Source organism: Carettochelys insculpta, chromosome 13 (assembly GCF_033958435.1).
Source record: "Carettochelys insculpta isolate YL-2023 chromosome 13, ASM3395843v1, whole genome shotgun sequence".
Lineage (NCBI taxonomy): Eukaryota > Metazoa > Chordata > Testudines > Carettochelyidae > Carettochelys > Carettochelys insculpta.
Window position 1 is genome coordinate 28,140,851 of NC_134149.1, and position 23,919 is coordinate 28,164,769.

A 23,919-nucleotide genomic window follows, 5' to 3' on the forward strand; every position below is an offset into this window, starting at 1 on the left:
TTTACACATCTATTGTGTCTTGTCTAAATTCTAGACTGAATTTCTGGGCAATGGATTCTCTCTGAGATTTGTTAATAGAACCTTGTACAAACACAGCCCTGGCAGTCTCTGACTGGGGTCCTTAGGCAATACCACCAATAGATGCAGTAAGCAGTAATAATGATAATATGAAATTTCAATTTAAATATAAACTAAGGGAAAAAGGAAAATCTAAATTAAAGTATTTTAATGTTTTCTACATTTTTAAATGTATTGGATTTCAATTACACCATGGAAAACAAAGTGTTCAGTGGTTACTTTATACTATTTTTATTACAAATATTTGCAGTGTACAAATGATTAGAGAAATATTGTAGTATTTTTCAAATCATCTCCGAAGTATGATAGTGCAAGATCTTTATCATGAGAGTGCAACTTACAAATGTAGACTTTTTTGTTGCATCACTGCTCTCAAAAATAATGTAAAACTTTAGAGCCTATCAGTCCACTCAGTCCTACTTCTTATACAGCCAACTGCTACGATATTGCCTACAGTACCTCTAATGGAAAATGATAATGAAAAATACAATTTTTGTAGTGCAAGCATTTGTAATCAAAGCTGACTATAAACTGAGCATTGTACACTTTGTATTCTGTGTTGTAGCTGAAATAAAAATAAAATAAAATATTTGAAAATGTTGAAAATAACCAAAATATTTACATAAAGAATTTTCTCTTACTGTTTAGTCGCACAGTTAATCACACCATTATTTTTAATCATTTGACAACCATAGCTGCAAGGCTGTGAAAAAGATGAGGCCAAGCGCTATTATAGGCTGTGATGGCTCATGGAAGCCTAGGCCCAGCATGTTCCTTACTTCTCCCCATGTCCCATTAACAAAGACCAGTGCATGCTCTATTATAGCATCTTTACTGAACAGGCCATGTGAAACAGGGCCGTACACATAACCTCTCTAACCAACAGCTTGGCAATGGCCTTTAGTGGAAAGCCATTAGACCCACTAACATAACCTCTCCAGATTCTAATAAAAATTCTTGATTGTCTTAGAGTAAGAGAAAAGAAACTGATGATGAGGAGAAATGGGGTAAGCTTTTTCTATCGATGACTGCCAATAAATCCCCTTACAATGCCAGAGAGAGATAAAGAGTTAGTGTAAGTGAAAATCAGGGCTGGTGAAACTAAAGGAGACTTTCAAGGCACTAATGACAGTTAAGTGCCTAGTTCCTGTTTACTTTCAATTACAGCTAGGGGCTGAATTCTGTTGCGCCTTCGCTATGTTGCAGCCATAATAGCCCCTATTATTCTAGGCAAGCAAGAGCTACGTTTTGTATGAACTGCCAAACAATTATTTCACAACGACTGATAGAGCACAGCAACATTTTGAGGTAATGGACCTTCAGAACAAAACCCACTCTTCGGTACAGATATGCACTATAGCTTAAAAAACTCAACTTTAACAGTGTTATAGTTTCATGGGTAAATTTTCAGAAGGCGTCTGATGTGTATCATAATTGTCATTCCGAAAGTTGAGAGATTTGTTATGAGCTTGTTCTGAATATATTAATAACAACAGTTCCACATGAGAGGTTCTACCCAAAAGTTAAATGTCACTCAATCTATCTGAGGGACAAGTAGTTGAATGAAAAATGAAAGAGACCTACAGAGTAAAGACTGCAGAATAATTAGCTTAGTTCAGATGAATGATAGGAAAAAATAGAGTCAGGGTGTTAAAAAGCAACTCAAAATGAAACAGAAGAGAGAGAAAAATTTACATTAAAATAAAATGAACACTAAGATATTCTAACTGTTGCGCTGTTCAGCTTCCAAAAAAGACTGTTAAAAGACAATCAGCACATAAAATGCCTGACATTTGTGCTCTAAATGAAAAAGCATACTTGTTAAAATAAGAGTGCATCAGATGGTGAGACGTTTATAACTAGATGATTATGTAGAGTAGTAAAATAGGATGCTAAGCTACAGAAATATAATATGAAGGTGAATTGCCCTATAGACCTTTATTAAAGTATGTAAAAATATCTCTCTCCAAAATGTATGTTCAAAATTATCATTCACCAAAATTACTTAGACCTATCTCAGCAGGCAGAAATAACAATAAATTAGAAAATTAGATCATAAATAGGAAATATGCTATTAGGATTACTAATTAGTAGCAGAAAATGCAGAACATAGATGTGTAGCGCTTATCAGGAGGGAGGAGATTAAATCTCTTTGGAAAGTAACACTAAGGTTTGACTGATGGCAGAAAGCCAGCCAAATGAACTGGAGGGAGGGATGGATTCTTGTCAAAAGTGCTTACAATCAGTACAGTAATTATGCTCAGAATTCAAAAGAAGCATGTAAGATGCCTGCACTTCTCAACCATTACACCACTGACACCTCCTTTACACTATGAAAGGTATGTAGCGGCTGTGGCACATAAATGAATCAAGCTTAGTTCAGTTCTGGAGTGCCCTCACTGTTCAAAATAATCACCCATCAGGTTATGAAAATTTATGGGCCCAGATAGAAGCAACACAGGCAGGATTCAAAGGAGGACCATAAAGGTAACAATTGCAAGAGGGAGTGAAACCATGGCTCCACTGAGGCCATTAACTTCAATGATGCCACCATTTCACCCCAGGATTGCAGAATATTATTTAGTTTCAAAGATGCAGTAAAGGAAGTCAGGGGCCTCCTCTGAGGACTTTCTGGCAATGGTGCCCAAAACAAAATATAACAGTTGTCACAGAGCCCCGCCCTCCAAGCCAGCCACGACCCCACAAACTCCTGGTGACTCACTGGAGCCACCACCAGAACTGGGCCACATGAGCTGCCCTGCCACCCCAAACTATACCATACGAGCCCCACCACGTGAGCTGTTCTGAACTGCGCCGAGCAAGCCGCCCTGCGCCAAGCCACCTCGTGGCCCACAGTGAAACTCAGGAGGAGCCACCCCTGCCGGAGCCACCATGCCCTTGTGCCACCGAATGGTGGGGCATGTGCGCACAAGGGCAGAGGGCGCTGCACACATGTGCGGGTCTAACAAGCCACTTTGCCACACCACAGTGTCCAGTTGGCCACAAATGGACACTTTATAGTGTCAGAGTTAAACCCTGCAGAATACTGGGCTTTGGAAAGGCTGAGGAAGTTACGTTTGCTTAGCCTAAGAAAAATACTTAACAGAGAAGAAGAAGGGCCAAAGGGAAGAGAATTCTGCATAGATATTTAAATGGAAACATTATTATAGCGCATCACACTTAGTCCCTAGGAATCTGGACTTAAATAAAGCTACCCTTTCCAACACTGACACCTCAGCTTCTGTAAATATTTGGGGTACTCAGTAAATAACCAGTAGAGGCTCCTTGGAAAAAACATGGTTATTTTTTCAAGAGCAAATAACTTCAAGCTCCGCTTTTGTTTTGTTTTAAATATTGAATCCGTGAAGAACTTGTTTCTTATCACGCTGTTTGGGTAAAGGCATTTGAAATTGTAAATAAGTTGTAAAAACTGCAGTCTGATCAACGTTTTCATGAGCAGTGCTAGCTTGCTGGATATTCATAACCTAACTTTCCTCACACAGAAAGGGAACTAGAAGAATATTGCCCACATGGATCCAGAATGCCAGTCAGGTTAGTGGCTAGTGAGGAGATGGAGAAAAGTCAGCCACATGGTATGGATTTTGTGGATCACCATGATTCTGCCTGAGGGGTGCAGTGATGATACAGACAGGGTCTAACAGTCTTACCCTCAAACTACAGTTATGCAGTAAGGATAGCAGGCCTCATTCTGAGCATGCTCAGCTAAGTTTTATAACAAAATAAAAACTCGTCAGTCTTCACCGGAGTGCCCATTTTAAGGAAGCACCAGCACAAATTACTTTTAGGACTTGAAATGTAATTAAGATGTATTATCTACTAAGAATTATGCATGGTGCGTATGTTGTATTTTCTTTTCTCTGACCCTTGGAAAAGGGCAGAGGAATGCTGACAAGCTGCAAAATGGCACTGTCCCTTTGCTGCAGAATCCAAAGTCTTGAAATATACATTGGCTTCTCTGTTGGCTATAGAGGTCTTTAAAGCACATCTTCTCCGTTGTCTATTCCAGAAGATATATCATAGTGCAAACATGACTCTGATTTTTCAATGACAGAAACTCCCCAGGAAACATTAATATCCTTTCCAAACGTTGTGCAGCAGTTAACAGCTCATCCTTCCTTCTCTACATGGAGAATTTCAAGCACGGAGACAAACTGAAAACTAGCTGCTAAAAGTGCAGATGTGATTCCATGTAACAAACTGAAAAGGCTCGGTCAGCACTGTACGAAAGAAACATGTTCTAATAATGAGATTATCCTTACTGCTCTTTATATGGTGAATCTCTAACAAAAAATCAGTTATTGAGAAAGAATCTTTGGAATTACTTGGGCCCACCAGATTACCATTACCAAGATCCAGAAGAGAGAGAATTGGTCTTCACTCTAGACTACGATTGATGTTCACAGACTTTGCTGGATGGGACACATGAAGCACGTGCTTCAAAACCGGCTGTGGATGGCTGTGCTCTATGGCCAATTTAAGAACAGTTCACTACATAGGGGAAGGTGAAAACTCCGGTACAGTGACAAGGTCAAGCAAGGCTTCAAGAAATTCAACATTCCCCCTGACAAGTGGAAACATCCTGACCACAATCATTCAGTTTGGAGAAGCTGGGTTAAGACTGGTGCAGTCACCACGGAGAACCATCAGAGAGCCCACCTCTACTAGGGTTACAAAGTCCAACAGGACATCAGTCCAAATGCTATTGCCAGCCCTTATGTTCAGCCCTTTCCCGGGCTCTCTGCCACTATACCCGTAGCTGGCAGGGGAACCTGGGTTCACTCACCGCACTGGGTTCCTGCCCCGAGATGCTATGACCAGCCATCCATATCTGCTGAACCCCAGTTCCTGGTGCTGCTTCCCTGGACCCCTTCCTATGTAGCTTCGTTGTCTTCTCTGGTGCAGTTCTGGGTTTACCATTGGAGTCTATTCTACTACCCATGGCTACATCATCCCTCCAAAGCCATTTGCCAGACACCTGACTCCACGACAGGCTCAGAAAGATCACTCTGTCCCTGTGCATCCTCCTGGGACCTGTTGACCTCCTTCATCCTTGGGAGTGACTATAGACTTCTTTCCCTGCAGTTCTCTCTTTACAGGGCCACCAACAGGAGGGTCAGGGGACAGCTTCCCTGAGGCCCAGCAATTCAAGGGGCCCAGAGCTCCTGGCTGCCACCATTGCTAGAGGCCTGAGTCCCTTTGAATTGCCACTGAAGCATCACTCCATGTGGCTCTGAGAGATGGGGGAGGGTTCCCTTATGCCCAAGGCCCCATTCCTTTCAGGGGCCCAAAGTCAATGCCTCCCACCATGCATGCACCTTGCCGTGGGGCCCATGGTGGCTGTTGGCACTGCTGCTTCCCTGCTTTCACTTCCTGGCTTTATCATCTTATCCCAACTTCTTCCCCAGCTGAGCTTCCTCTGCTATTAGGACTTATCAAGTCCTGGCATCCCTGCAGATGCAGTATATAAAGTTAATTGGCTCTTTGTCACCCACATTAAAGCACTCAGGTCTTGTGTGGTGTGGGTGCACCATCACGGCACGTCACCAGCCTGATAAACGATCTTGAGTGTAGGCTACCAAAAGAGCCAGTGTGTGTGTGAGAGAGAGAGAGAGAGAGCAAGCATAAGGAGTCAAGCTACCAGCTACAAATTAAACCAAAGTCAGTGTTTGGTTGTGCCTGGAAAGTGGGAAATGCCTGAAATCCCAGGATTTCCCAGAACATGGAAAGTGAGGGGCACCGCCAGGAGGGATGACATACTCCAGACTCACCAAGGGGGGCAGCAAATGTAGGGAACAGCCATACTGCAGAGTTACCACTGGGGGCAGCTGCAGCAAGAAAACAGTGGCAACTTGGAGACAGGGCTCTCCACCCTGCTGGGAGAAGTAAGTACCCCTCTACCCCACCCCACACCCCGCCGCTCCCACGCAATTAGCTCCCAATCATTTTCATAAACCTTACAGTTTTCCCTTTTATTTGCCAAACAGAAAAAAGATCTTAAATACCTAAGTAGCACCAAGTCAATTTGTTAGTACTTTATAAAGGCAAATGGCTGGACATTCTTCTGTGGCACCCACAAGTCACTTTTCAAATAAAATTCTGTAGTGTGTCAAGATAATACATACTCAGTGCATGAAATTCAGTCCCACAGAAGTCAATGACAAAATTCCTATTGACATCAGCATTGCCAGGATTTCACCCAATGACTTTTTCACATATTTAGTCATTTTAAAGAAGTTTTCTGTATGCTTTTTTTATTTATTTTTAAAATAATGCATTGTGAAGATAAAGAAAGCTGGAGGATTAAATGTGATACATATATTCCATTCATTGCATTTTTTCACTTCAGCTCTGGGAAGCAAAATTGATTACTATATGGTACTTCAATAAAAAAAATGCAGGTGCAATAAAAATATGTTTTATATTAAACACAATTTTATGAAACGGCGCCAAATGACCTTACTTACAGTATGGGGCATTTCAAAACAAGCCTAGAGCAGAAGAAAACTCAAAATACCAACACAGTAGGCACTACTTAAAGAACTCTACAAGAGACATGACAATATTCCTGAAGTGTCATAAATAAACAGATATAATAATAGAGTATTGCTGTGGAAAATGTGTGATCAGATTGGAAGTGTTTGAATGATGAATAAGTATTTGAATTACAATGTCTCTGCAAAACACTATGCAAAATTACTTGAGCACCTGGGGAAAGCATGTCATGACAGTTCAGGTTAATAGGCTATTAGTGTTGACTGAAGAGGATGGATTAATCCTTATTAAATTCACATTAATTCAAAATGTTTTGTGGTGTTTAACCCTGGCATGGAGGAAAGCAAATTGCTTTGATGCATATGCTCAGCTTGTGCTCAAATCATATAAGTAAAATTTTATATTATATACAAATCTAATAACATTTTGTAAAATAGGCTGTGGCTACACTACAAGATAAATTTGAATTTAAGGCAATTAGCTCAATATTACCAGGTGACTGTCTTCACATTAGCTCAACGTAGGGTGGACTAATCTTGAGATTACAAAATCAAAGTTATCTGACGGGTACAGCGTCAAGTTTAAATTCAGAGGTTTGATCAAAGGCTAGGCTGGAAGCGCTATGTCTTAAAATTGAATTTATTAGCCTCCAGAAGTGCCCCTCTCTATCCCACAAAGCTATGCTTGCTGCACCTGGTTCCCAGTTCTCCACTACCAGCGGGAGCTGGGAAACTGATCAGGCTGCTGCACTCTTGTGGGGGGGCTGGGGCCAGGCACCCAGTGGCCAGGCAGCTCAAGCCGCATGGATCCAGGCACCCCACTGCTGGGCATCTTGAGCTAAGCATGGGGCCAGGAATCCTGCAGCCAGGTGGCTCCTGCCACAGGGGGCCAGATGCCCATGGGCAGGCATCCACCCTGCAGGCACCCTTGGCCACCTGCGACCAGGGTCCCCGAGCCAGTGGGCTCCAGCAGCAATTCCACTGGAGCTGGTGAGTGGCAGGGGTTTGGTTTGTTTGAAGAATGGTTTTTTTGTGGGGGGTGTTTTGGGTTTTTTTTTCAGGAGGTTGTGTTTTTTGGAGGAAGTTGAGGTGGGAACAGGGTTGGGGTAGCCTACGGGGAGGGGGAGTAAACCCTCACATTTAACAAACTATGGGGAAGAATGGACAGCCCTATTAGTCCATTAAATGGAGGGTTTACTGGACTAGTGGAAGCCGGGAAATTGACCAAGGCTGCTTCACTGTCAGTTTCCCGGGTCCCCCAAGCTGCTGGACCTTGGAAACTGACAATGCTGCTGCCCCTGGCTCAGAATGCGGGGCTGGGAGAACGGTGGGATAGGTTCCCACAATGCACTGCAGCAACAGTTGATGTTTGGTGATTTCAGTGGAGAAGCAACGTGTCGAATTTGTTAGGAGCCTGCAGGAAGTGAGGATACTCAAAATTGAGTTTAGAAAAACCCGGTATTATAAAATTGATTTTAATAAATTTGAATTTATCTCGCAGTGTAGATGTAGCCATAGATGTGATCGTTCAAATGGCCTTATCAGTGACAAAGACAGGATCACTGAGATTAGGGGTCTGGATGCTACAGCAATGGCAATTACCAATTAATAGTTCTTCTCACGTGAATACACTGCCTTGCCCAGTCACTTAGGGCCAGACTCTTCTGCTACCAGCTCCTCTGTTGTACTCAGACAATACAAAGGAGGTGGATCTGGCCATCAATGAACAGCTGATAGTTCCCCCCATAAGGGGTTCACTCAGCTCTTGAAAGCCAATTTCTGCTCCAGATGCCCCACTATACCACTCCCCAGTGAACAGGACATATGAGGCATTCAAGCAGCGAGCCAAGGACTGGATGCAGTACAGCGCTGCCTTGCCAATTCTCAGTTGGTATATGGTCACTTAGAGACCATACACAGTGAGCCCATAGGCTCCATACTGCAGAAGCTGTGGCTTCAGAATCAGAGAGCTGTAATGGTTCCCTGACAGCCCTCAAATCAAATTCCAGCGCAGAATGGAATCGAGCCCTTAGTTTTTGGAGGATTTGTGGATTAAAGTCCTCCACAACACAGCTCCAGTGAAGTTGGCATGGATGATGAGACCTTCTGACTTTGTAGCTGAGCTAGAGAAGTAGTAGTGTAGTAGTAATTTGCTATATGGAGATCTGAGTTCAGCCTCCGGGAAAGGACACTTTTTACAACACATGTAAGCAACTCTCTCAGGCTGACCTAGGTCTGACATTGGAGAGACGAATCCAGCCTTCTTAGGCTGCAAGGTGAAAAGGAGAGAAATGGGAGAGTCAGAGTAGCGCCCACCAAGTGGACAGTTACGAACCTCTTACAATCTCATGGAAAGGGAGTTGAAAAGTAAACTTGTCAGGGCAGGGACGTGTAACTGGGACTCACTGTTCCCACATGTAGAGTAAACAGGAGTCTGTAGCCTCTGTGCATCCAGGTATTGCATCATCTTCTTCACTTATAGCATCAGCTCTGGGGTGGTGTCTTTGAAATTGACAGTACAGAAGACAAATGAGTAAATATTTTCCCAAACATTTTCTTTGTACAAAATAATTTAAAAGATCCTGCTTCAGGGAACCGGCAATTACATGCTGAAAAAAAAAATCCACAAAAAAACCTAATTAAACGGCACAATGAAATTACAGGACGTTTGGGAACCAAATCACAGAGAAAATGATAGGTAAATGAGGAGTCCAAAGACTCAGAAGGCGCAAGCCATTTCCTTTATGTGCATCACAACTGCCTCAGACAGCAGCGCTCTGCTTTGAGTCACACACCGTTATGAACCAGACTTGTACCAGGGGACAGCCCTGGGTATGCTGACTGACACTGTTACAGATTTCCGTAACTAAATTTGTCATGCCAGGAAGATGAAGCATGAGCTAGTTTGCAAGTCACTTTCAACTCCCATTCACTTTTGTGGGAGCTGAGATTGTTCAACACCTCAGTGAGACGTCCACCTTATCTCATGCTACAGGCCTGTGTGCAGGGCACTCTGGTTCCAGGTGCCCTTGCTTTGGTTTCTAGTTTGAGGCTGCAGAAGTACAAAGGTTAAACAAAGCAAAATTAAATGGGATGGATAAGAAGTAGGGCCACCAAATGTGGTACGCAGCTTCCTCTTATCCTACCTTGAAGCAAGATCAGGGTTTGACAGTGCCCAGACAATGGGATGCACCTGGAATTTGATTGGTTTCCATAACAAGAAAAGGGACGGTGTCTGATAGGAGGGAAAGCTATGCTGCACAATGACCATGGGGAGCAGTGAGTGTAGGGAACAGTCACACAGCTGAGTGACCGGGGGGTGGGGTGGCTGCACCAGCAAGACAGTGGCCAGATAGGGCCAGGACTTTCCATATTGTCAGCCACCAGCTGAGGTAAGTGGTCTCCTTGCCCACAAACCCTTTTTCCCTGGTCCTTGGACACCAGGCCATACGGCAGGGAGGGGAAAGAGCCTCCCCCACTAAGCAGCCCCGGGGGGGCAGCTGCACTTTTTGAGGAAATACCATGAGGAAGAGATTGATCTGCCCGGTGAAGAAATTGGTTGTCTGCAGAAAGAAACTGCACGTTGTCAGTGCAAGGTTAACACACTTAAAATATGATTAAATTGCTGCTGCTGGTTTGTTTTCCTACACAACCAGCCACGGCTTAAGGTATTCACTGCATTCGAGTGGAGGAGTTTTCAGTGCAGCTGCTCCAGGACCTTCCCCAACTGTCCTAGGGACAGGACAGTCCCCTGGATTGGTGTTAGCTCGAGGGGCCCGGAGTGGCCTGGGGGATTACCGGGAGAGAGGGGGCCTGGCATGGAGCGGCAGTAGACTTGGGCCCACTCCCCTAACAGCAGCTGGAGCTGCAGGAAGCAGAGCAACCCAGCAGCCTGCTCCACTGCACCATCTGCCAGCTGGGTCTCTCCCCTTCACCAAAGTGGTGGGAAGGGCAGTGCCCTGGCTTCAGCCCCAGCCTGCTCTGCTCCACTCCTCCCAGCCACGCAGGGTTCAGGGGAGCAGAATGGAGTGGCCTGCGGCACGCCACTCCCCCCCGCTGCGGTAAAGTGGAGTGACCCGGCAGGGCAGGCTGCTGCATCTGTCTGCTTCCCGCAGCTCCGGCCACGCCAATGAGTGTGGGGGCAACCCCTGCTGTCACCCTGTGCCAGGCCCCCAGGTAATTCCCCATCTCACAGTGCTTGGGGAGGGGGCTTTGGGGAAGAGCTGGGCGGGTGCAGGGTCTGGGGTGGAAGTGGGGTTGCCCCCGGCCCTTACAGGTGACCCTGCTGAGTGCCTTCCAAATGGCAATGCATTTTTCCTCATTTCCCTCTGCGAGCTAGAAGTAACCCACGATCCCCAAGTTACATGTGGGAAACTGAAGCGCAACCTAAGGGGTTTGCACACTCGGAAAGAAAGTCGGTAGCAGACTCAGACATTGAATCTGGGTATCCTGAGTGTCTCCTTCTCTTCCAGCTATACCATCCAGGTGAACACACTCAGCCTCAAGTGCTCTTCCCGCTTCCCCAGCCCTGAAGTGTTTTATTTCCCCAAGGATGTAAGCCACTAATAGGAATTGCTGATGCACATTACATATGGGGCCCACAGAGGGCTATTTCAGTGGTAGCAGAATTCCATCAGGCAGATAGTTTATATCTAATCTGCAAAGCAGTTTTTATGAGGGAAGATCATACGTAAGTGTCATTATCGTTAACAGTTTTGGATGAACAGCTTATGCGACTAACTCTTCTTAGGCACCAACTTTTCTTTTTAATCAAGGCCCTTATGAATTCTGGCAGCACAGCTTCTGCAGGCATCTAACCTACTCCTTCCAAGAGCGCCATTCAGAAAGCAAAATGAAACGAAAAACCACTTTAAAATGTTCAAATACCTTTTTAAAAAAGTGATTGCAACGCTTTCCAGAGGGTTCCTAGGAAGAGAACAACAGAAACGAAAACGGAGAACTTTCTTCTGCAAGCTTCCCAGAGGGAGAAGCATGGGATTTGCTCTATTTTTGTAATTCTTCAGGCTATGCCCAACACCATGAAATTAGGTTGGATTTCTTGATGTCAACCTTTAACACTTATCTGTATAAAGTGAAGATGCACATTTTTGTTAAGCATGTGTATTGCCACTGTCATGGCTATCAGCACCTCTAACAGCGACACGGGGTGGGTAGCCACCCCACTGTTCCTGCCACCCATTTGAAATCTGGATTAGGCTCCCAGTGCCTGATGGGACAAAAACATTATCATGGATGGTTCCGGGTACATGTCATCAGCTTCCTGTAATGAACTCACTTCCTCTCTCCCAGCTGGAAATCAATGGCAAACATCAATTTGTCCCCTTTTCTCCCTGGTTGTCCATGCAGCTGCCATTGCACAGCAAATGTAGCCACCGCTCTGCTACAGACTGCTGTGGCAAGCATTGCAAACGCCTCACATGTTATGCTGCAGTTTGCCCAGAGCATAGGATGGATGCAGAAGTTCACCAATGAGGAATTATGTAGAAAGATGCAGCCGAAAGAGAACCTGCTGCAGAAGGTTATAAAACAGAAGCTACAACTATTTGGGCGTATTTGCAGAATGAACGACGAACGAAAAATCAAGGCCCTGGTATTCGGCATAATGGACAGTTCGAATAGGAGAGGCAGACCCCACAGGGAATGGATAGATGATATAGTTGATTGGTGCAGAGCTAGTCTACAGAAGCTAAGCCTCTCTGCACTGGACAGGGAATGATGGACAGGAGTAGTGAGAGAGGCATCAGACACCAATGGGCGCTGAGCCCACGGTTATTGATGATGATGATGATTGTCCAGAGCCTTGCCAGGGACCATCTGTGTGAGGAAGAAAGTGAGGTGGCCGTGCGCACAGAGAGTTGGGAAGTCACTGAAGGGAGCAGTTGGCATATGCTGGCAGCACTTGGGCATGTTGACATAGCGGAGCACCAATTCATGTCCTGGGAAACAAGCACGGTCAGGTGGGACTCATTGTTTTGTGGCTATGGGACCCTGACCAGTGGCTGCAAAACTTTTCATGCCCAAGGCCACTTCCATGGAACCTTGTGAGTTGCTTTCCCCTGCCTTGAAGTGCAGCAATACCAGAGAGATACCCACTCTGATAGCTGGGAAGCAAGAGGCGCCAGCTCTGTGGAAGCTTGCACGGCCGGACTGCCACCAGTCAGTCAGGAATAAGTTCAGAGTGGGTAAACCTAGAGAGGGGGCTGCTGGGACCCAAGAAGCCGGGGCAATCAATACCCTTCCACTAGGCAGGATAGTGACTCTGGGGCATGTACAGAACAGTGGATGATTTCACCATGATGGGGTGCCCTATCTGTGGGAGAAGATACATGGAACACATGTCCCTGTCTTGGCACCAGACCACCTTACCAAAAAGTACATAAACTGCAAGGGTATTTCTCAGTGGTGTTGCTGGTGCTGGTGGATCACAGTGGCTGTTTCACCCACACCGACATGGGATGGTTGGAAAAGGTGCATAATGTGCCCATCTTTAGGCATTTCAGTCTCTTCAGAAAGCTTCAAGATGGAACTTTCTGTCTAAGCCAGAAAATTACTATTGGAGACACCGAAATGTTGATATTGCTCATAGGAGACCCAGCTACCCTTAGCCTCTATGGATTACTAAACTGTTCAGAGGCAGCTGGCACAGCAGCAACAAGCAGTTCAACTCCAGGCTGATGCAAGTGCAGAATGGCGGTAGAATGTGCCCTTGACCACCCAAAGGAAAGCTAGTGAAGTTTACTGACTAGGTCAGGTCTCAACAAAAGCAATATTCCTTTGCTGTTGCTGCTTTCTGCATAGTATCTGTGAAAGGTTAGGGGGAAAGTTTCTGGCAGGGGAAGGGAGGCTCAAGGCACATTGCCTGGTGGCCAGTTATGAGCAGCCAGACACCAGTGCAAAAAGGAGAGCACATCAAAGTGTACTGTGTACCAGCAAGGCTCTGCAAACCAGTTTAATGAATGAGCAGACAATAATTGACAGTTATGTATGTATGTAATCCATATGCATTACCAAGCTGCCCCCGTTGTACAGGTACAGCCCTGTAAACCAACCCCCGTACCCCAGTGAATTGGCACAATGAATTTTTCATGCTTGGGGGGGGCGCAGTTTTGGAAGCATAGGGAACACAGACATAACTAAACAGAAAAGGAATTGCAGGCACAGTTAAGGTCTGATAATGGGATTGTGGGGAGCACAAGGACACCTGGCTTATTACAAGCTCCCTGAGTCACATTCAAACTGTGGGAATGACACTTTTCTACTTCAGGAGCCCTGGCAATTGGGCTTAGATTGGATAGTCAGCTCATGATCTCTCACACACACGCACGCACCACTTCGTTGTTCTCTGGGATAATCCCTTCAGGGCCATTCCAGAACAGGCCAGCAAATTTACAGCAATAATTTGCTGGGGACGAGCAGACAAAGGTGGATTGCCTCAGGGCTATCAATTACAGAACTTCCCCCATTTCACCCAGGCTACCATGCATGATATCAGTCTTCTCCAATTCACAAAGTATAATAGGAACCAGATGTTGTAAGAATGTGGCCAGAAATCTGAGCCCTATGCTGAAATGCTTTGTGTTGCATTGGTGCCAGATCACTTACTGCTGGCTCAGCATGGTAAAGTATCTCACCAGGGAGGACAGAATAAGGCAGAATAAGGGCAGCCCCCCCAGCAGCAGCCTTCTGAGAAGAATCCCAGAGTAACTCAATGACAGCGATGCGCAGGGAGGATTCCTGCTCCATCTCCAGATAAGTTAACAATCTTTTCTGGGGAGCTCTTGCTGCACAGGCAGGCTGGCTGCCACTGTATCCCAAATGCTCAGGACAGCTCAAAGATTAAACCAAATTACATTTCACCACTGTAACATGATAACAAATGTGAACTCACCAGAGGAGCCCTCCCAGCTCTCAGGATCCAGCAATAATAGGCCCTGGGAAGGGATTGGCTCTAAAGTTACAAAACGGTCTGACTGTTGGTGAGATTGGATCCTCTGCTTGTCTTCTGAGAAATCTCCTCCTCATTATCTGCACTGTCCTCCTCGTTGTTGCCCAAGGATATCTGAAGAGTCACTTGGGAGATATCCATGGACAATTTGGGGATAGTGGTTGGGTTCCCCCACTCTCAGAATCCTATGCAGCTGCTCATAGAAGCAGCATGTCCGGGGCTCTGACCCAAACCATCTATTTGCCTCCTTTGTTTTCATGTGGTGCTGCTGGGAGTACCTGCTGTGTCCTTTTTCAACCATGCCCTGTGTGATTTTGACATAGATATCAGCATTTCTTCTGTTGCTTTGGAGTTCTGCCTGCACGGATTCTCCTCCGCACAACCCAACCAGCTTAAGTATCTTCTTTGTGCTCCAAGCTAGTGTTTGTTTGTGATCCCGGGTTCTCATGGTCAGGCGTGCTGCTGGGCTCACGACACTGGCCAAACAGGACATTAAATTAGAATTTCCTTGGGTTTTGCATGTTGGAAGTGCAGCAGAGATAAAAGCACTGCCAGATCGGTCACATCGGGGCACTGTGGGACACTTCCCAGAGTCCAAGAATGTCGACTTGAACAGCACTGTGTCTGCATTACCCCAAAGTCAACCCCAGAATGTTGAATTTAACACTATTCCTCTTGTCAAGGTGGAGTATCGAAGTTGACGTTAAAAGCCCTTAAGGCCAATGGAAAGGGCTTGGTGTGTGTACACTGTCATTATAAAAATCAACATTATGCAGCTAACTTTGACCTAAATTCAGAATGTAGACCAGGTGCATGTGTCTTCTACAATAGTTACAGTTATGTCTTCACACTCCATCCAGACCTCAGTTGATTCGTTCCATTGCATCCACTCTTCTCAACGGCCATTCCCTACTAAGCCTTTTCTGCATTTTTCACGTTTATGACACACATGCCAAAGGGAAAGCGCTAAGCCAGTCACAAACCCAAGAAGATTAAGATTTTTAACCTTCTTTTTGGACAAAAAACAAGCAGTCCTTTAGCACCTTAAAGACAAATAAATGTATTTATTAGGTAATGAGCTTTCATGGGAAAGACCTACTTCTTCAGACTACAGACTAAGATGGCTACCCTGTGAGACTTCTTTCTGGATAACCAGGCCTTCGAGTGGAATAGATGATCTCACTGCTGAGTGAGAGAGTTGACTAGAGTAACATTGGTCAGCAAGTTATCTTATTATTTATTTGTATTACAGCAGCACACAGAAGCCGTGTCTACACGTGCATGCTACTTCGAAGTAGCGGCGCCAACTTCGAAATAGTGCCCATCACGGCTACACGTGGTGAGCGCTATTTCGAAGTTGAAATCGACATAAGGCGGCGAGACATCGAAGCCGCTAACCCCATGAGGGGATGGGAATAGCGCCCTACTTCGAAGTTGAACGTCGAAGTAGGGCACATGTAGACGATCCGCGTCCCGCAACATCGAAATAGTGGGGTCCGCCATGGCGGCCATCAGCTGAGGGGCTGAGAGACGCTCTCTCTTCAGCCCCTGCGGGGCTCTATGGTCACCGTGTGCAGCAGCCCTTAGCCCAGGGCTTCTGGCTGCTGCTGCGGCAGCTGGGGATCCATGCTGCAGGCACAGGGTCTGCAACCAGTTGTCGGCTCTGTGGATCTTGTGTTGTTTAGTGCAACTGTGTCGGGGAGGGGCCCTTTAAGGGAGCGGCTTGCTGTTGAGTCCGCCCTGTGACCCTGTCTGCAGCTGTTCCTGGCACCCTTATTTTGATGTGTGCTACTTTGGCATGTAGACGTTCCCTCGCAGCACCTATTTCGATGTGGTGCTGCCCAACGTCGAAGTTGAACGTCGACATTGCCAGCCCTGGAGGATGTGTAGACGTTATTCATCGAAATAGACTATTTCGATGTCGCTACATCGAAATAAGCTACTTCGATGTAGTGTTCACGTGTAGACGTAGCCAGAGGCTCCCGCAAAATTCAGCCCACCACAGTGATGGGTGTTCCACAAAAACTTAGGACAAGACACTTCTTTCTTTGAGGCATTTACAGTTTAAATAGACAAGACAGGCAAAAAGTATGAGGGGAAACACCAGCCCAGAGAGTGAAGAGATTTCACCAAGGTTAGGTAGCAGGCACCCAGCAAGGAAAAGAAGCTAGTCTCTTGATCTGAGCACACCACCTTTCTTGAGTATCAATATCCTGAGAGCAGCACATGGAAGTACTTTACACATACAGTATATGATTCAGGGAGTTTAAGGGCGGAAGAGACCATTCGATCACTTGTTATGCCCTGTGATATAACAGAAGTCAGACTATTTCACCCAGTTCTCCCTGTATTTTCCCAAAAAATTGTGTTTGACTAAAACATTATAACTTTTTGGACAAAATTCTGTAGCCAGACTTGAAGACCCCAAACAATGAAAAATCTATCAGTTCCCTTGGTAGTTTGTTCCAGTGATTAATCCTCCTCCCTCTTAGGGCTTGTCTTCACTGCTAGCCAGATCAATGGTTTAATTCAGCAGGTATTAATTTATCAGGTCTAGTATAGACACGATATATCAACCACTGATCATTTTCCCATTGGCTCACGGTATTCCACCTCAACAAGAAATGCAAGAGGGGTTGACAGGAGAGCAGCTCCTGTCAACACACTGCAGTAAGGAGATATAAGGCCTAGTTTACACTAGGAAATTAAGCCAAATTTAAGGGTTTAAGTTCAATATTATAAACTCCCAGTCTATACTCCAGTGCTCAACAGGTTGATTTTGAGGTACCGTAAGGCTGACCTTTGTAATGCTGCTTTCCCCCCGCAGTAACTCGAGAGGTCGAATTTGCAAACTCAAACTATACAAGTGGAGACGGCAGCATTATTAAGATTTTTTTTTAGCCTTTAAACTATCTACCAGTGCCCCAGAGGTGTCTTTTCAGGTCATCACTCCATCCCCACTGCTCTTCAGGGCTGCGTCTACACGTGCACGCTACTTCGAAGTAGCGGCAGTAACTTCGAAATAGCGCCCGTCACGTCTACACGTGTTGGGCGCTATTTCGAAGTTGAAATCGACGTTAGGCGGCGAGACGTCGAAGTCGCTAACCCCATGAGGGGATGGGAATAGCGCCCTACTTCGACGTTCAACATCGAAGTAGGGACGTGTAGACGATCCGCGTCCCGCAACATCGAAATAGCGGGGTCCTCCATGGCGGCCATCAGCTGGGGGGTTGAGAGATACTCTCTCTCCAGCCCTTGCGGGGCTCTGTGGTCACCGTGGGCAGCAGCCCTTAGCCCAGGGCTTCTGGCTGCTGCTGCTGCAGCTGGGGGTCCGTGCTGCATATACAGGGTCTGCAACTAGTTGTTGGCTCTGTGTATCTTGCACTGTTTAATGAAAGTGTGTCTGGGAGGGGCCCTTTAAGGGAGCGACTTGCTGTTGAGTCCGCCCCGTGACCCTGTCTGCAGCTGTGCCTGGCTCCCTTATTTCGATGTGTGCTACTTTGGAGTGTAGACGTTCCCTCGCTGTGCCTATTTCGATGTTGGGCTGAGCAACGTCGAAGTTGAACATCGACGTTGCCAGCCCTGGAGGACGTGTAGACGTTATTCATCGAAATAGCCTATTTCGATGTCGCAACATCGAAATAAGCTATTTCGAGGTTGGGTGCACGTGTAGACGTAGCCCAGGTGTGCAGAAGTAGGAAACAGGAACACCAGCATTTTGAATTCATTTCTTTATGATCAGTGTGGTACTCACATTAGCCACTTCAGAGACCCCTAGCATTGAGCCATCAGGAGAGCCAGGGTCTCAGTTTAGCTGGCAAGCCACCCCCCACCCCACAATACCACGTAGCTAGCCCCTGCCCCACTGCACCATGTGCTGGGAGTGCAACATGGACCAGGCTTTCCAGACAGCAGCATGTCCTGACCTGTGCGGGGTGAAGTCTTCCCCAGTGGGAATTATTTTTGGGGACTGTCACCAGGGGAAAGGCTCCCCCCGCGGCAAAGATTTTTGGGAGCTGGCCGACCCCTGTAAAGCAACACATACTGGGGGTGGGAGGGAAGGCTCCTCCAGCAGGGCCACACCTAAATTCTGGTAACTGCACCATGTTAACAGGTGCTTCAGCTGGCTCATGCCAGCTGAATTTGGGGGGGCCAGCCCTGTATGCATCATTATTCTCGGCTGGCCTCCACACCTCAGCACACCGGTACAGGACTCTCCCTTCCCAAACGTGTGGGAGCCACACAGTCTCAGCCGCGGCCTGTTTGTTGCATTTTTACCAGGGGAAAACAGCTCCCTGATGTGCTGCCCTGCCCCGTGAAAAGGTGTACTTTCACCAGGGGAAACCTGAGGTACCTGCTAACATGGTACAATCAGCTGGAGCACAGGCACCCTCCTGTGTGGTATTGACAACACTCTCGGAGTTCATCTTTTCTATCGTCTACTATTTCCTTAACTTTGCCAGATGTCTGCTTCTGATGGGCTCCACTGAAAGCACATACATTTACAGGTTTCCTGAATTGCTCAGCGATTATTGTAGACTGAGCACTTCTACTGATCCTTTTGGCCACTGTATTGTTTTTTCATGGGCTTCACACTCTCAAGGTGTTCTTTCACCAGGGGAAACCTGAGGTACCTGTTGAAAAGGCAGAGTCAGCTGAGCTGCGTCTACACGTGCACGCTACTTCGAAGTAGCGGCACCAACTTCGAAATAGCGCCCGTCGTGTCTACACGCGTCGGGCGCTATTTCGAAGTTAACTTCGACGTTAGGCGGCGAGACGTCGAAGTTGCTAACCTCATGAGGAGATAGGAATAGCGCCCTACTTCGACGTTCAACGTTGAAGTAGGGACCGTGTAGACGATCCGCGTCCCGCAACGTCGAAATTGCTGGGTCCTCCATGGCGGCCATCAGCTGGGGGGTTGAGAGATGCTCTCTCTCCAGCCCCTGCAGGGCTCTATGGTCACCATGGGCAGCAGCCCTTAAGCCCAGGGCTTCTGGCTGCTTCTGCGGCAGCTGGGGATCTATGCTGCAGGCACAGGGTCTGCAACCAGTTGTCAGCTCTGTGGATCTTGTGTTGTTTAGTGCAACTGTGTCTGGGAGGGGCCCTTTAAGGGAGCGGCTTGCTGTTGAGTCCGCCCTGTGACCCTGTCTGCAGCTGTGCCTGGCATCCCTATTTGGATGTGTGCTACTTTGACATGTAGACGTTCCCTCGCTGCGCCTATTTCGATGTTGGGCTGAGCAACGTCGAAGTTGAACATCGACGTTGCCGGCCCTGGAGGACGTGTAGACGTTATTCATCGAAATAGACTATTTCGATGTTGGCTGCACGTGTAGACGTAGCCCTGAAGTGCAGACACCCTAATGTGTGGGATTGACAACACTCACAAGAGTTTCACTTTCCACAACTTTACTGTCCTCAGCTTTGCCAGTCTACTCTGCACTGTGCAGAGTGGCACATAAATAGCCAGTGCTGATGGTGGCAACCATCAAAGCATCCTGATTCAGCGGCGGGATTTGGAAAAATGTACGTATGTTTTCAATGGCGGGGGGAGATGAGGGAAATACACTCTGGGATGATGACATCACACACCCTCAACCATATGTGGTGCATTTTTTCACATAACACACTGGCAAAAAGCCCCAAAATGCAACAGAGCTACAGGAATTATGGGATAGGTACCCACAATGCACTGCTGCTACAGTTGAACTGAGTCAATGTTATGGGGACAGAGAACGTCAACTTTGTGAGCAGGTGTAGACACTCAACTTTGACTTTATACAATCTAGTGGTATAAAGTCGACTTTAATAGAGTCACCTTGGATGTACCCTGAGAACGTTGACTTCAGCTACACTATTCACATAGGCTATGGAACCTAGATCGCCTCCCGGAGTGTAAATTTGCTCTTACATATTCATCTTACTTCTAATCTGAAACTGTCTGGTTCAGCTTCAGTCACTGGTTCTTGTTATGCCTTTGTCCAATAGATCATTATCCAAAATTTTCCCTCGTGAGTGTGCTTCTCCACCCCAAAGCAATCATCTGTCAGTCCACTTTTTGACAAGCTGAAGAGATGGAGCTCTTTGAGCCTCTCACTATAAGGCATTTCAGGAGTGGATTTGTGTTACAGACTGTTTTTTTCACGTGGTTTAGGCTGGTTTCTGTTCAGCTACACTCAGTCCATGAAATGGTTCAGTATGATTATTAAATATTTCCACTGGGACAGCAGCAAGGCCCAACCTGTCTAGGGCCCAACATGCTGGCACTGTACAAACATACTAAGTGACAGTCTGACTCATACATTGTTTATCTCCCTGAAGCATAGAAAACATCAGTTCTCAGGCTGTGGACCACAGAGCTCTTGCAGCTGGTTTATAGAGCACTGACTAGTCACATAATACTGCCTTCCACCTTATTTTCCAGCTGCTAAATTGCATTAAGGACAGGTAGAGATTTATTAAATGTTTTTGTTACTCATCTTCCATGCAAACAAATGCTGCTGTGGTCTCAGGGATGTTACATAATCATGAATGGGAAGGGAGGTTAAGCACTCCTGTTGAGATATGGTTCATGCAATGAAAATGTTTGAAAATATGGCAGTGTATTTTTTAAGATACGTCCTTCATGGTTATCAGCAGAGGTGCTCAAGCTTGATTGAAATAATTCTCTGAATTCAAACAGAAGGCAGGTGCTGGCAGGGTGCTCTCTGGGCAAAATACCTCTTGGCTCCAGTATCCACCTCATCTCTTTTGTCTCCTGGAGACCAGATTTGTTTACCCTCTTTTCCAGCTCTACATTTTTCCTTCCATCACTTGGGGAGGGCATCAGGTGAGACCCCTCTGAGGTTTGTTAGTGAGTAATTTACTATAAATTACGATTAATTATAACATATGATTTCACAATATGCAGGCCAGCTGAGCCCTGTGTAGGCGACTTGTTATCACTATCTATTAGTTGCATTGCAGAGTGGCCTGGGAACTCCAGAAATGGACCAGGACACCTTTATATTAAGCATTGTACAAATACAGAATGAAAATGACTGTCCCTGTCCCATAGAGTTTACATGAAGTTTTAAAATTCACACCAAGAAACAGAGAAAAGCACGCAGAGCTTGTCACTGGTTGTTGTTTTTTAATCACCAAAGAAGACTTGGATATGGCCCAAAGCACTGAAAGGGATTCATATAGGTTGAATGCATATAGATGGCCAGATAAACTTAACTATTGTTAACTTTCATCATAGATATGTAAAACTAAACTTAAATTGTCTTAACAACTGATAATAACACATTTCATGATGCTCCTACTAGCACCTGGACATTGATTTCACAGAATCACACAGAATCACAGGGCTGGAAGGTACCTGAGGTCATCTAGTCCAGCCCCCTGCTTCAAGCAGGATCAACCCCCACTAAGTCATCCCAGCCAGGACCTTGTCCAGCTGGGACTTAAAAACCTCGAGGGATGGAGAATCCACAACCTCTCCAGGCAATGCATTCCAATGCTTCACCACCCGCCTGGTGAAGTAGCTTTTCCTAATATCTAATCTACACCTCTCCCTCTTCAGCGTCAGACCATTGTTCTTTGTCCTGCCATCTGACACCACTGAGAACAGTTGCTCACTCTCCTCTTTAAATCTCTCCTTCAGGAAGTTGAAGGCTGTTATTAAAACACCCCTAAGTCTTCTCTTCTGTAAACTAAACAAGCCCAGCCCTCAGCCTGTCCTCATAGGTCTTGTGCTCCAGTCCCTTTAATCATTTTTGTTGCCCTCCACTGCACCTGCTCCAGCAAATCCACATCCTTTTTATACTGGGGGGCCCAAAACTGGACACAATATTCCAGATGTGGCCTCACCAGTGCTGAATAGAGGGGAATAAGCACCTCTCTAGATCTGCTCCAAATGCTCCTCCTAATGCACCCTAGCATGCCATTAGCCTTCTTGACTACAAGGGCACACTGTTTACTCATATCCAGCCTTTCATCCACCATAGCCCCTAGGTCCATTTCCATCGTACTGCATCTGAGCCAGTTGGTCCCCAGCCTATAACAGTGCTTGGGATTCTTCTGCTGCACGTGCAGGTTTCTACACTTCCCCTTGTTGAACCGCATCAGATTTCTTTTGGCCCAGTCCTCCAATTTATCCAGGTCACTCTGGATTCTCTCTCTATAGTCCAACATACCTACCTCTTCCCCTAGTTTTGTGTCATCCGCGAACTTGCTGAGGATGCAATCCAGTCCCTCCACCAGGTCATTAATGAAGATGTTGAATAACACCAGCCCCAGAACTGAGCCTTGTGGCACTTCACTTGAAACCAACTGCCATCCAGATATTGAGCCATTGACCACCACCTGTTGGGCCCGACCATCAAGCCAGCTTTCTGTCCATTTTATAGTCCAAGGATCCAATCCATATTTCCTTAACTTATGAACAAGAATGTTGTGGGAGACCGTAACAAAAGTTTTGCTGAAGTCAAGGTGTATCACATCCACTGACTTCCCCATGTCCACAGAGCCTGTTGCCTCATCATAGAAGCTAATCAGATTGGTGAGGCAGGACTTGCCCCTGGTGAATCCATGTTGGCTACTTTTGATCACTTTCCCCTCTTCCAAGTGCTCCAAAATGGATTCCTTGAGGATTCCCTCCATTATTTTCCCAGGGATTGAGGTAAGGTGGACTGGTCTATAATTCCCTGAATTGTCCTTCTTTCCTTTCTTTTTAGATGGGCACTACGTTTGCCTTTTTCCAGTCATCTGGTATCTCCCCCCGATCTCCAAGAGTCTTCAAAGATAATGGCCAAAGGTTCAGCAATGACCTCTGCCAATTCCCTCAGTACCCTTGGGTGCATTATATCCAGACCCATGGATCTGTGTACATCTAGTTTTTCTAGATAGCTCAGAACTTGTTCCTTCCCCACAGATGGCTGCCCTCCACCTTCCCATACTGCATTGTCTAGGACCGCCATGTGGAAGTTGACTTTGTCTGTGAAGACTGAGGCAAAAAAGCATTGACTACTTTAGCTTTTCTAACATCATCTGTCACTAAGTTACCTCCCTCACCCAGTAACAGCCCCACACCTTCTCTGATAACCCGTTTATTGTTAACACTCCTGTAGAAACCCTTCTTGTTACTCTTCATGTCCCTTGCCAGCTGCAGTTCCAATTGTGCTTTCGCTTTCCTGATTACTCCCCGGCATTCTCCAGCCATATGTTTATACTCCTCCTTAGTCAATGGTCCACGTTTCCATTTCTTGTATGCATCCTTTTTGAGTTTAAGCTGACTAAGGATTTCTCTGTTAAGCCAAGCTGGTTGCCTACCACATTTGAATTTCTTACTATGCAGCAGGATGGTTTGTTCCTGTGCCTTCA